The 14674-nt window shown below is 41.6% G+C and overlaps 1 long non-coding RNA gene across 5 annotated transcripts; it reads right to left on the reverse strand.

Annotated features, from left to right (window-relative positions):
- Nucleotides 1-3363: 3363 nt before the first annotated feature.
- LOC110390663 lies at nucleotides 3364-12416 on the reverse strand. Of its 5 annotated transcripts, XR_002433820.1 has the most exons (6): nucleotides 12368-12416; nucleotides 6346-6459; nucleotides 5818-5989; nucleotides 4624-4759; nucleotides 4188-4220; nucleotides 3364-3905 (listed from the first exon to the last, which is right to left on the reverse strand). It is a non-coding gene; the product is annotated as an uncharacterized LOC110390663 (long non-coding RNA). The 5 variants fall into 5 exon arrangements; XR_002433821.1 differs by lacking the exon at nucleotides 4188-4220 and having other exon boundaries at nucleotides 3366-3905; XR_002433823.1 differs by lacking the exons at nucleotides 4188-4220; nucleotides 4624-4759; nucleotides 12368-12416 and adding an exon at nucleotides 6675-6955 and having other exon boundaries at nucleotides 3372-3905.
- Between the last annotated feature and the right edge of the window lie 2258 nt (nucleotides 12417-14674).

The following is a 14674-nucleotide window of genomic DNA, read 5'->3' on the forward strand; positions in this document are numbered from 1 at the left end:
CTATTGAACCAATATGAGGATGAAGTTAAAGCAGCAATTGATGGAGTGGAAACATGAATTTCCCACTGAAGAAAATATTCAAGACAGCCATCTGTGGTTAAAGTGATGTGCACTGTCTTTTGGGATAGGAAAGGGGTGATCCTTCTGGATTTCCTGGAATTCAGACAAACCATTAACTCTGACCACTACATCATGATGCTAAGCTGAAGACTTTGAACTTCCAGAGTCAGGTCAGAGAAGAAGACAACCTTTCTCTTGCAACACAATAATAGCAGGCTCCATACCAGTTTGAAGACCATGGAGCACATTGGCTGGACTGTCCTACCACACTCACCATGTGATCCAGATTTGGTGTCTTCTGAGTTTTATCATTTTGAGCTGATAAAAGGTGGACTACATTGGCAACATTTTCCTAGTTTCCTGGAAAACAGTGGGTCACCTCCACTGGTGCAGATTTTTACAAGGGTGGCATGCAGGCTTTTGTTCATTGCTGCTGAAAATGCATCGTTAATGGTGGTGACTATGTTGAAAAATAGTGTTTTGTAGCTGAAAATTTACTCTATCAAATAGTGCTGTTGTGCTCTTTGTTTTAGTTTCCATGGAAATAAATAGGAGGCATTTGTATGTAGTGGAGTGCTCAATAACTTTTCTTTTTTCTTCTAGCAATATCAGCTGGTTTTATAGAGGATATTTTTTTTCTCCATAAATCTGACCTCACTTATAAGGACAAACACATGCACAGCAGCAGAAGTGATCAAAGTAAATGATTAAATGAACGGATGAAAAGTGGACTCTAATTTCCACAATATTTTCTTGAAATCTCTTACTCTTGGAGGCATACGTGAATAGCTTAGTATGACTAGTTATAGAATCACAAGAGCTTGCTCTCCTTTCACATTAGAGTAATTCTCAGGTAATTCCATTAAAGTGAGCAGAGGTGTACTGATGTGAGATCACTATCAGTTAAAAATGGAAAATTCCTAATAGCTTATCCATTTCATAACCCTAAGAGTAATGCGCAGTTACTTCTTGCACTAAAACAATATTTAATCCCATGAAATATGAATAGTGAATATTGGTGTTTGTGTGGTATTTTGGTCATTTGGTGGGGTTTCTTTGATTCCTCGTTGAATTTCTTATTCCAGTTCTTATTTTTGACTGAAAACTGAAGCCTGAACTACATAAATGAAATATGAATGAGATAGATATGCCACATTATGACAATGTAATTGCCGATGTCTCGCATGCCTCTTCTCCACTGTTGGCAATAGATCACCATTAGTCTATGATACGTGGAGGTTTTAGACAAGTTATTGAAAAGGCAAAGCAACATGTAAATTCTAGACAGCCTGGTGTATTGTTTCTAGGGCTTTATGGGAGAATTTATCATATGTTACCTTAGAACAATAAGTTGTACAGAATGCATTATGTTAGAGACATTTCTGTATATCAGTGAAATGCCTAAAGATTTCTGAAACATGAAGATGTGTTTTACTAAATCCACTATGAAACTCCTCTTCCTGCTTAGGAACAATTTCAACAGAAACACGGAACTGAATTTGGTGAGGGATGTGAAAAATAATAAGAAGAGATTTTACAGGTACACTTGTCAGAAGAGACAGACCAAGGAGAATATACACTCTCTGATTAATGAGAACTGGCTACAACAAACATGGAGAAGACGGAGATACTCAATGAATTCTTTGCCTTGGTCTTCACTGGGAGTCAGGTTTCCCATGTCCCTCATGACCCTGAATTTCTAGGCAGGGGCTCGGGGAGCAAAATCCCTCTCATGGTTAGAGAAGAGCAAGTCCAAGACTGTCTCACAAGACTGAATGTGTACAAGCCTATAGGGCTGGAGAATACGCGTTCCAGAGTTCCAAAGGAACTGGATGATGTGGTTGCCAAGCCACTCTTCATCCTATTTGAAAAGTCATGTCTGTCAGGCAAAGTCCCCAAAGACTGGAAAAAGAGAAACATCTCTCCCATTTTTAAGAGAGAGAAAGGAAGAGTTGAGGAACTACAGGCTGGTGAACCTCACCTCTGTGCCTGGGAAGACCATGGAACAGATTTTTCTGGAAGCTGTGTTAAGGCACATGCAGGATGAGGAGGTGATCCAAGACAGCCAGCAGAGCTTCACCGAGGGCAGATCGTACCTGACCAATCTGGTGGCTTTCTACAATGGAGTGACAGCATCAGTGGACAAAGGAAGAACAGTTGATGTCATTTACCTGGACTTGTGCAAGACCTTTGATACAGTCCCACAATGCATCCTTATCTCTAAACTGGAGCAATGCAGATTTGAAGGGTGGACTACTCAGAATTCAGAACTGGTTAAATGGTCACAGCCAGAGTGTTGTGGTCAGCAATTCTATGTCAAAATGGAGGCCAGTAATAAGTAGCGTCCCCTGAGGATCAGTCTTAGGATCAGTGCTCTTTAACACCTTCATCAGTCACCTAGACAGAGGGAGTGAGTGATGTAGTTGAAGAAGGGAAGCCATCTAGAGGGACCCAGATAAGCTTGAGAACTGAGCCCACATGAACATACTGAGGTTCAATAAGTTGAACTGCAAGGTTTTGCACTTAAGTCACAGCAACTCCAGGCATGCATGCAGACTAGGAGAAGAACTAATTGAGAGCAGCCCTGTGGAGGAGGACTTGGAGGTTCTGGTGAATGAAAAGCTGGACATGAGCCAGCAGTGCGTGCTTGCAGCCTGAAAGGCCAACTATATCCTGAGCTGCATCAGAATAGGGGTGGCCAGAAGTCACAAGAAGAGAGGTGTTTGTCCCCCTCTACTCTGACCTTGTGATGCCTCATCTGGAGTACTGCATCCAGGTCTGGGGTTACCAGTGCAAGAAAGACGTGGAGCTGTTGGAGCAGTTCCAGAGGAGGGCCACAAAGATGATTAAAGGGCTGGAGCACCTCTCCTACGAAGAAAGGTTGAAGGAGGTGGTTTGTTCAGACTGGAGATGAGAAGGCTCTGAGTAGACCTCATTGCAGCCATCCAGTACTTGAGAAGAGCCTATAAACAGGAGGGAGACCAACTTTTTACATGGTCTGATAGTGATAGGACAAGGAGGAACAGTTTTAAACTAAAAGAGGAGAAATTTAGATGTTTGGGGGACATTTTTCAGTCAGAGGTTGGTGATGCGCTGGAATGTGTTGCCCACAGAAGTTGTAGATGTCCCATCTCTGGAGATATTCAAGGCAAGGCTGGATGGAACACTGGGCAGCCTGATCTAGCACCTGACTTACTGTTTGACAACCCTGCCCACAGCAGGGGGGTGGAATTAGATTATTTTTGAGGTCCCTTCCAAATCAAGCCATTCTATGATTTTAATGAGATCTCATCATAAACTCATTTCAAACAGAAGAGAAGCTCTCTGTTTCAAAATGACTAAACATGCTATTTCATTGTTTTTATGCACGATTTTTTTTTCTGATGTATTTGATACAGGAGTCCTGCAGGAAGGGAGCACAACTTCACTGTCTCCCTGCCTACTTAGCACCAGAGATGTTTGTTAGGAGGCACTACTGTAGAGGAGCCAGGGCTTGCCATTGTCAGTGTGGTGCTTTCTGCTTTGGAAGGGATGCCTACCAGCTGCTGCAGAGGAAGCTGATGAATTCCAGGCTAGACAATGGCACTTCAATTAGAGAATTTATTCTGTAACCAGTACAAGTTTAATAGACAGAGTTACTGGATTTAAATTCCAAAACTGATGGTCACCTCTGGTGCTAGCCTTGCCATTCCCAGGATTTCATTGCAAGTCTCATGGTGCTTATGGTTTGGGGGGTGGAGGTGGTATGAAAAAGATGGGTGCTTCTGGCTACTACAGAAAGACAGAGTTACTTTTAAAATATTATCATGTTGATCCATAGAAGTATCTTCATGCAACTGGAGCTTCTGTAAAACATAAAATCATAAATGCATGATAGCAAGAACTCCTTGATGCTGTTGGGAAAATATTTTACCTGAACATCTTGATCCTGTTACAGTAGCAAGCTTCTAGACCCTTGGTGCACGGAAGACCCTCCCACTCTCAAATGCTGATAAAAGTATGCAAAACAGAAGGTACCACCATCAAATAGAGGTTTCAGTGCAGGCAACAGCTGAGTCACCAGGATAAGAACTCTACCTACTTTTGAGATTGATAGTGTTATAAAGAAGACTGCATGATGTGGTTACCTGCCACAGGAGTGACATCATTCACCTCTCGTCCTGTGAATTACAAAAATATTGACTGTCATGTGATTTCTAAGAAATCATATCACTAACTCGGGAGACTAGCCTGAATTGAAAAATAAAATTGTTCTCATGGAAGAAACTGCTTAGTAGTTTTACAAATCAGGATACCTACTTAGATGCTAAAGAAGGCTTCACAAGTTTGTTTTTTTTTTTTTATGAATAAAACATGTGTCATATCTTTAAAAGCTGAGGTCTAAAATCAATGTTTGTGAAAGCCTTTGCTTAAGTGTGTGAAATAAATGTGAAAGTAAATCACACAAACTGCTAGAGTCTGATACCATTTCCCTGGGAACAAAAAGCAGTCAAAATCTCACATCTGCTGTTCCTGCCCTTCAGTGACTTTTAATTTTGTCTGATTAACACAACACCTACTCACCCTATCATCCACAAGAGGCATCAGGTCTGTTTCATAAAAGGCACATTACTAGGTATTGTCAATAGCTGACAGAAGCCACCAGGAACTGCTTTTTCATCCATTTGCTTTTCTCAGACACCTATAAAAAGCTGTCAATCTAGACCAAACAAAACAAGCATCAGGCAGCATGTAGGTTTTGATGCTGGAAAACAAGGCTTCTTTCTCCATTACTGAGAAGCATATAGACATGCATGTCATCCATGACAAGTGAGAAAATGGGTAGAAGTGAGCTTAAGCACAATGTTCCAGAGCTGGTTGCCTTTGCAGTGGATGGTAATGGCAACAGGACAAAAAGAAGAACCTGGACCTCCTCAGACCAGGCATGTTTCTTCCTGCCCCTTTGATGAAGGCTGTTGTCTCCTAAACACAATATTTGCACTTTGTTGTGAACTGAATGGGCAAAAGGACTTGGCCATGGAATTAACTGCCCTGAGATAAACTAGCCTTCGAGGAATGTGATGGTTCTTTCCTCCTATGCTGATTTCTGGTTAACATTTTGTGGGAGTACTGTGCATATATGGGAAAGACACCCAGGACATCTGTTGAGATATATGAAAAATGGGTTATGAAAAACAGATTTGTCATGTGTATACTAACCATTTCAACCAGAACTAAAATCAGAAGATGACATTAAATACAACATATCCTCATGAATACATTGTGCTGTAATAGTGAATAGCAAGAGTTCACTGAAGTAATAGAGGGAGCTGTATGTGAGTGAAATACATTTTCCATGGTAGAACGCAATAAGGATACCCGGTAAACACTGCTGCTGCTTAAAAGGACCACAGATGTTTCAAAAGCCGTAAGTACTTGGGAGGTTGGTTTCTCAGTCTTGTCCAAAATTCAGCAACTTCAGTAGAACAGTAGCACTAGAAGTGCAGTAAAACTTTTTAGCACTATACATAGGTACACAGTTCAACACTGACTCAAAGGGAAGAATGCTACTTGCTGAGTCACAGCCCAGCTCTCCACTGGTTATCCACTCAGGCCCAAACATGCTTACCTTACAAGAGCTAACAAGACTGCAACCCTGAGAAGGATAGGTGGCATAGAATGAAAGCTTTGTGGATGCCAATATATCAAGGTAACCCATACTAGAGTTTCAGATTCTGAGGTTTGTTGTTTGATTTGTGCTGTAAACACCATACTCACCTCAAAGAGACAAAGCACACGATAGGTTTTCATCTCTACTCTCAAGCACCTCCACAAACACAGCTTGCATGGGGGCTGCAATTTTGTTCAAGCTTGTGCCATGTGAGGGAAGGATTCTATTGCATACGAATACGTGTCTCCCATCCCTCTCCTCTGAAATGTCTGAGCCTTCCTGAAAGGATAAGGGAAAGCACAAAATCCATGCTAAGTTTGATATAAACTGTACTTAAGCTATCTTATTTCCTTGAAACTGTACTGAACACATTTGGGGTGGTAAGGGGAGAGCTTGCGCTGGAAATTGGATGTCTATATCTAACATGCAGCCCTAACATTAACTAGAATCACAGCGGTATCTCAAAATCAAGAAGTTTTGTTTGTATGTGCATTCCAAGGTTTATCAGATTTCTCTCATCTGCAGCCTCAAAAGGAAAAACAACTTCTTAGATACGGTATACTGGCAGGCCCAGCAGACCTAACCCAGAAATATACTTTGGTTTTAAGATTAAAAAAAATAAATCCTCAACTCACATGTCATGCACATGTTAATAATTCGCACTCTTCAAGTACTGCCCTTCACAGCCTGAAGCAGGGACAAGGTCCTCCTCTATTTTCACAGGACCTCTTGTTATGCAAGCTTTCATTCTGAAATTCAAACTCACACAGAAGATACTCAGGTTAGTGAATTTGAAACTCAGCCTGAGCAATCCAAATGAAAACTCTGTTAACTCATCCTCATTCCTCCTCTTAGGGGCAGACTGCTTATTCTCCTAACATCCCAAGACATCCTACCATGTGCAAAGCTTTCTGCTAGAATAACAGTTTGGTTTCAACTCCCCAAATTGTATTCACGTCTCTACCCCATGTGCTGAAGCCTGTATCCTTCCATGTCTTCAAGAGATGGTGAAAAGAAGATTCCTTGATCTTCACTATGACCACATGTAGCGACGTCAAATTCTAAAGGCTGTGCTTCTGACTGAGCAGTCCCTGGGCAAGCTGCTGGCTAGTGATCCAGACATGGTGAGGAGCTTCTGGGGCTAGTTCCAAAAAGTGCAAGGCAAAAACGTAGGGCAGAAACTTGCAGGAGTCTGGTGTATGTTTTTAGGAAGGTTTAAAAGAGAGTATTTCTGCAGCAGAACAGAGGGAGAAAAACGGGATAATGGACTAAGAGAAATGGATAAACTGAAAGTGAAATAAACTCTAGCAACAAATTGTTTAATGACTATGGTCAAACTAAGGCATCATTTCTGCCTGTATTTTTTTCCATGTCTGAAATTGAGGTAATACTTACTTACTGAGTACTTGCAGTATTGGGAAGAAAAACTGGTTAGTCTTTTTGAAGTCCTAAGGAATACGTCATTTTCAGAGACGCAAATGGGAAAGATTGCCAGCAGACAGTAATATCTAAGGAGGAGGTAAGAAAATGAAAGTACAAGCGTTTAAGGTGGTAGACAGAATAAAAGGTGAAACTAGGAATGAACAGAGGTTATTAAAGATCCTAAATGATGGCCAAAAAAAAGGAAGGAATATGAAAAACAAGTTTCCATAAAGAGAAATAGAAGAGCACTAACAAATATGAAGAGAAAAAACAGTGGAAGCTTGGTTAAGAAGGAAGATAGATGTGCTAATTTTCTTAATTTGTTATCACCTGAGTACAGCCAGTGGGTTCCACGTGAGAAGCAGAAGATGGAAAACAGAGAAATAAAAGAAAATATAGGCAGAAAAAAAGAAGTATAATTTGAATGAAACATCTTTAAGGAGTTTTTAATTATTATGTCTGTAGATGTAGTTTTCTTGGGGAAGGCAATATTTTGTTAAAAATCTTCAGTGTTGATCAGAAGGAAGAGAAAATCTAATTTCAGTAATACAAAATCTGTACACATTATACTTGGAATTTCTATGTTTTCACTTTAACTTTTTTAAAATTAAAATCTTATGTTTCTGTAGGAAAAATCATCACTTCCCAGACATCTTTACTTTCAGGCCCATGTTCTCAGTTACACTGGTACTCCTTTGCAGTATGCCTCTCTTTAGTGTTGCAGCAAGATGGTATACCAAAAGGCTGTGAAGGAGCCTATCTGGTATCAGAATTCCATAACAGTGACTTTCAATGCCATTGCTGTTTGGCAACTGCCGACTAACCTTCCTTTTTGTATTTGGGAAAACACGCACAGCATACCAAATCTTCCAGTGAGAACTTCCACCATACAAAAATCATGAAAAGAAAGAAAACATAAAAGCATAATACAAAAAAATAACCTTAGTAAGGCTGAATCCTGAATTGTGCCTTGGATATGTGGTTGCTCCTCAGATTATCCATGAGTAATCCTCTTGCTTTTGCTGATAAATGCCTGAAACATTGGGTAAACTAATTGTGTTCTGGGAGAGACTGTGTAATGACTCCCTGACTGTCAGATCTGACAGCTGCAGTGGTAAATTCAAGTAAGTCACTCTGAGCATATCTGTTGCTTTCTGCCTACAGAAATTTGTCTTAATCGCATTGGTCCCATTTACAAACTTTGCGCTTGAGGGAATAAGGAAAGCTCCCCAGATGATCTTAGGAAAGTTCATACATACAGTAACTCAGATTAAGCCAGCAGAACACTGGCTTAATGCACTGCAAGCACTGCAGCTCTCCACAGACCCATCTCAGAAGGCATACAGCCTCTGAGCAGCATGGCTGGCTCAAGTCATGGACCTGTTCCACCTGATCCACGTTGCTGACTGGAGCAGAACATATCCCAGAGGGGCAGGAGGTTGCTCTGCAAGCAGTGGTCTGTTCACATCCAGCAAATCGTTGTTCCGAAGGCCAGATCTTGACACTGTTCATCATCCCACAGAGCATGACTGCAAAGTACTCATTTCACTGACGTGGCTGAGAATTCCCAGGAAGATGATCAGCAACTGGTTATTATGCAAGTCTCCGGGAGTCACCAAACGACTCTTAAATGTTTTGGTGGACATAGGTATTGTCCATACTGATCTCTCAACCAGACTCTTTCTGCTGTGTAGTTTAATATGCAGAGTCCCACCTGGTTTGGTATCACCCTCACCTCACTGACCGCACAGTGCCTTCTTCATGGGGCAAACCTGAGTCAAAGGCCCTAGCTGGAACTGACAGGGAGACCAAAGCTGAGTATCAGCACTTCTTCCACTGTAACAGACACCTAAATATCTGCTCTCTAGACTTCACCCACCTAGCACAAGTGAGCTTTTGTATTTGTAATCATCCTTATTGCTATGGCCACTGCATGCAGGTATAAATCTTGCACAGGTCCCATTAACATGGGAGAGCAGTTTATAGCTCAGGACAGGGTGCTGTCGTTTTGTTGATAAGGATTGTTTTCATGATACATTCAGGTCTCTGGAGTTGATCCATTCAGTTGCTTTCACCAAAAAATTCCTCATGACAGTGTTGTGCACTTAATAATATTTTACATCTATATTTCTCTGTGCATTCCCAGTGTCTACAGGCTTCTGCTGCTGAAGGTAGGAAAATCTTCAAGAGAATTAACAATGTTTGTTTTCACCATGAAGGTGTTCTCAAGGAGCAAATCTATTTTTGGAATTACAGATATGCTTGCCATTTGCTCATGGAAAATTTAATCAGGCATCTCTGTGCTAAATTTACACACAGGCAACAGGGAGGTACGGCTAATATAGGTCCAACTTCTATTATTCCTATTCTTTCTCTACTTGCAGTCTCCAAATTCATTCATACCTCCCTGTATGAATTCAAATTAAGTTATTAAAATGTGAAAATACACAAATAAGCAGAAACTTGGAGTCCAAAACATTTAGAGATTAAAGTGAGAATTTTTCTCCAAGATGAGCAGAGTCAACATGTGAAAGTGCATTGAAAAAAATAGCAAACGTTATATAAAGAGGGAGGAATTGAGGCACAGATCAGGCACCCCTAGACATGGTATACAGTCTAAATACTTTCTTTGCAGCTGTCTTAAGCTGTGATAAGGCAGTGGAAAAAAACAGTATAGGAGGAACTCAATAGATATGGTAGTAGTTTGACCCACAGCAACAGTAAACTTATGAAGCTCAGTACACTGAAACCAGCAGCAGCAGTTAAACTCTACACAAAAATGCTACTAATAATTGGATGTAAAAATTCATTGTAGAGTTTAGAGCCATACATTTGAAGATTTTTAATTCAGTAAATTATTGGTAACAAATGAGTAAGAAAACCTTCTGTAGCAAATAAACACTTTTAAAAGGTCCTCCTGTGTGCTACACGCAGCTCTGATCATTCAAGGTTATTGCTGACAAACTCAGACTGGAAGAGCTGCAGAAAAGGATTTCAGTAAGGCATACATAGAGTGGCTGCAAGGACAGGAAAAAAAACAAGTAATTATGAAAAAGAAGTAGGTCCTGAATGTTGGAATCTGTATGGGGGAATTATACAGTAATCCGGTACAGCTCTGGCAGGTGAATAGGCTCATGTTTTGCATGGCCACTTAATATCACCTGCAATGCCCAGATACCAATACATCTCTTAGTCTGAACTCTCCCACAGTCATCTGGAAAGTCAGGCCCCATAGTGTATCTATGCCCAGTATATACTCCAGTACTTGGGCAATAGACACATTATACTCACGGGGTGGGAGACACCCAACCCCCAGCTTTAACCATGTCTGGGCTATGGGGATTGTCTGTCCCCCAAACCCACCAATCATCATCCTATCTCCCTGGAATTTAGTTGGATCACCATAAATAATCGAGGTTTCTGTGCCTATTAATGCCATCACTCGCTGTATGTTCTTCTTGGACCAAAAAATAGTTAATTCAACATAGGGCCTCTGGTCCCATCTGGGGGCCCTACGTGCAGGAGAGCTGGCATCCCCCATCACACAAGTAACTGTGCAGTCTCCGATTCTTTTTCTTCACGTGGCTTGGGCATAGTGACCCAAGTCACTTGAGGAGGTTTTTTCCTAAGAACTTCCTTTTTGTTAGAAGATCGTCCAAGTGCCATGCACAAGTTGGTACTTGCTCAATAATTCTTACCCCTGCATTTTTGGGGATATTTTGAAAGTTTTGATTTTCCTCCAGCTGCCTCCATACCTGGAGGAGGACACGATGGGATTGGAAATCGAACCCCAGCCCAGATTAAATCATTAAACATCTGTTTTCAAGAAACCCATATGAGTCCCAATTTAGAAGTCCTTGGGGCGGGTCTCCTAGGTTTAGTTATAGAGAAGACCTCTGCCCCTTCCATGTCCAGATATTGCACCTAGTCAGTATGTGCTTTGTTTCTCCTAGATCAGCTACCAGCTGAGCGGCTCGTAGGACAGCTGCCTCTAAGGCCACTAAAAGGTTTAGTATGGACACTAGTGTGCTATACTGGTGGGGAGGTGCCTGTTGTAAGATGAGGTCCCTCACCCCTACTGAGAACTTAACCAGGTCTAGACTCTCAGAAGCGTCATCGTAAATCACCTTCTTCATTCCCAGTTCTCTGGTATAATTTTGAAGTTCCTCCATCCAAGTCCATAGACCAGTATTTACTGGGACATCGCTTCTATTTGGCCACATGATTCTGCACACAGCCATTATCCATTAAAGAATGATTTTCCTCATTATGCATTACTGTTGCATATAACCTGTTTGAGGGCCGGATGTGTGGTGATTGATGCATGTTTAGAAATCTCCTGTGCATTAATAACCACACTTTTGGCCCCCATTTCCCATAATCTTAAGAGCCAAGCTGGTATGCTCTCTTGGGGTTTCTGTTTAAATCATTGTAATAGATCCATGAGATTGGCAGGCATGTTCAGGCGTGCCACCATATGTAATGTTTTGTGGGCAGGGGGCTACTCTTCCAGCAGCAACCCTGCCAGTCTGTCTTGGACTTTCTTAGTTTTTTTGAGTAATTATTTGTCTTATTCCTGGAGGAGCTGAGATTCCCAGATCCTCTAGCCTTCTTGATTTTCCTTTTATTTTTCAATTCAATCAGGATCCAAGCATCCTGTTGATGTAAGCACATTTCCCCTTCTAATGACATAGTTCTTAATTTTACAGGGGAAATGCAATTTGAAGACAAGGTAGTTCACCCCATCAGAAGTATAATTTTATTCCCCAATTGTTTGATATGAGCTTTTAAAAGCTCATTTTCCTGCTTTAGTTCTTCCTCAGAGGAATGAGGCCATGCTACAGCAGCTGCCACTACTGTTCTTTCCACTATTGTTAGCAAAACCTGTTCTATTTCATTCAGGAACTCTGCTGTCTTTGAAGGGGATTTAATAATAGGACTGTTGACCCTCACGGGTCCCCATTCTTCAATAATTTGAGTGGCACTCAGCCATAGGGAACAGGAGATCCTCCTTTGGGGTATTAGGAGTCCCAATAGCCAGCCAATACATTATCCTTTTAAGATAACCCATCCTAAGCACGTATGCTACTGCCACTCCTGGCTGGCTCACCAAATGTAACACAATGGGAAGTACAACAATGACAGCAGAGCCGCGAGATCCCAGACCACAGCAAGCAAAGATTTGCTCAAATACAACAGCAGCAGACACAGAAATAAGGGAAAGAAGCTGCCTACCTTCCAAAGACCACAGGTATACAAAGGTCTCCAGACAGACACCCTTAACCTCCACTGCCAACCCTTAAATGAGGTCTAGGAAGGGGTGGATCCTGGCTCCACCCCTTCCAGTCACTCAAGTGCACTGCATGCACCTGAACTCCCCTGGGTTGGCCCTGACTTCCTACCAGATGCTCAATCACTGTTTCAAGCTGTGAGTTAGCATTTCCACTACAGAAGCAAAGAAAGCTCAGAAAGTGTAAAACTTCCCTTTTTGGAAGCATGGGGAAGAGAACTGTTCAAGGGAAAGAGAGTGTTTGTACAGAAAAATGTGTATAAGCTACTCTTGGAGAAATATATGCAGGAAATCAGAAGAATATTTAAAACCAGGCATGTCCAACCTACATGTGGATTGGCCCAGCCCATCCTGCACCTGCCCCACGCCCTGTGCCATCATGGCAGCAGCTCTGCCCTGCCAAGTGGCCTTACTCAGCTCTGGATCCACACCCATTACTCAGCAAAAACCAAATAGAGGTGTGTGATTGGCAGTGTCTGAGCTTAAACCAGGGCATGGGGAGGGCACAGAGCAGTGCCAAATAAAGTTATGGCAAATAATTTTATGCATTTTGATCCATTGGCTCGACACAGTCCTGTGAACAGTAAAAAAAAATGCAGCTTTGCTTTCCAGTTTGATAAAGGAATTTGAGAATAGGTTTCAAAACTGCTGAAAAAATCATCAGTTTTTTTTTTGTATATTTGCATTCAGTCGACATAAATACATTACCTGCAAATTTTCAAATGGAATATATACAGTTGCAATCAGATATTCAACTCAAAAAACATATTATGTCTCTTTACTAGACTTTTATGAGATCTGTTTTACCAGAGGAAGTTATCCCTTGCTTCACAATCATTGCTTTTTGGCAGTATACACATTTGTTGACAATTATTTTCAAGAATGGAGTACAGGAACAGTAAAATTTCATCAAAAATCTCCGATGAACACCTTTAGAACTCATTAAGAATTACAGCTACTTCCATTGAACAAGACTGATGCACTGCTTTCACAGAAACATGCTCAAAATTCCCACTAGTTTTATCTTTTTGTTGCTCGCTTTTTTATGCTTTAATAAAAAAATACAAGTCACATATGACTTGAAATGTTTGGAGCCAGGTTACCCCATGAGTTTGAAACAGTCTTCATTTTGCCTTCCACCACACCCACTTTCTGTATGATATCCTGTTAATGCATGTCTCTGACCTTAACTGCCAGGATGCATCTGCTGAATTTTAGTTCTGTGGAGTCCCCAGCTGGTCTTCACTTTTCAGGATGTTCTTGGGTGACTCTCCCAGTGGTACACTGTTGCATGGAGCACTTGTTTCTACATTTCTTCCATGTTTGCTGGTTGCACTGAGTAAGACACAATTTGTCAGGCTCTCCTAACCACAGTGCTTTATGGAAATGAATAGGCAATTTTTAAAAATCACTTTTTAAGGCAAAAAAATCCTGCAGTGACTGATTCAGTATCTCAGCCCATTTCTTTCTCAGAGAGATCCTGTCTTTTTGCTCAAGTCATTGACTGGAGTCTTTGTTAAGCACAGCAGCTCTTCACTAGAATGAGCAAGACTACTTGTAGCTTACACATGGTGCCTGATGAAGCTTTAAGTTAAAACTCTAATGGTGGTCTCTAGCGGGGTACATCCACTGCCCTTAAAACAAGCATGGCACTCCTTGTGTCCCACCCTCCTAATTACATTTGAGACAACAATTTTAACATCCCTACAGAAGGCTGTAGGACTGGTTGCTCTCAGCCTGAGCAAGCAGTGATCTACAGGATCACAGGTGAGAAAGCTCATGCAAAACAGTCTCTCAGTTTTTCAGACCCAGGTTTATGACAGCTGAGCTTCCCCTAAGGGCTTGGGCCAATCTCTACCCAAGTGCCTCTAGCTTCACTGATTGGCTCCAGGAGAGGTTTCCCCACTTTGTGAGGTGAGGCCTTGCATGTGTGTAGGTCTGGATAAGGAGCCAGGTGCTATGACCAGGCACTGTCTACTGCAGTCCACCTTCAGTTGCCAACTGTGTTTTGGGTGCCTGCAAGGATGGGAAACTGCTGTTTGTGCACAAGGTGTAACTGTTTGACAGCCTAGCCTGCTATGTCCTTGTTGCTCCATGTAGTGCTGTTATTGCTGTTCTAGCCTTTGATAAGGCTAGGGCCTCAGATAGCTAGTGTACTTTTAAGTCAGCCTCCAATAATTGGCTACTTTTCATCTGTTTTATTGCCAAGGACAGAGACAGACAAGCCAGACCACTGGCTGGCTAATAAGTAA

The sequence above is a fragment of the Numida meleagris genome, unplaced genomic scaffold, assembly GCF_002078875.1.
Source record: "Numida meleagris isolate 19003 breed g44 Domestic line unplaced genomic scaffold, NumMel1.0 unplaced_Scaffold165, whole genome shotgun sequence".
Lineage (NCBI taxonomy): Eukaryota > Metazoa > Chordata > Aves > Galliformes > Numididae > Numida > Numida meleagris.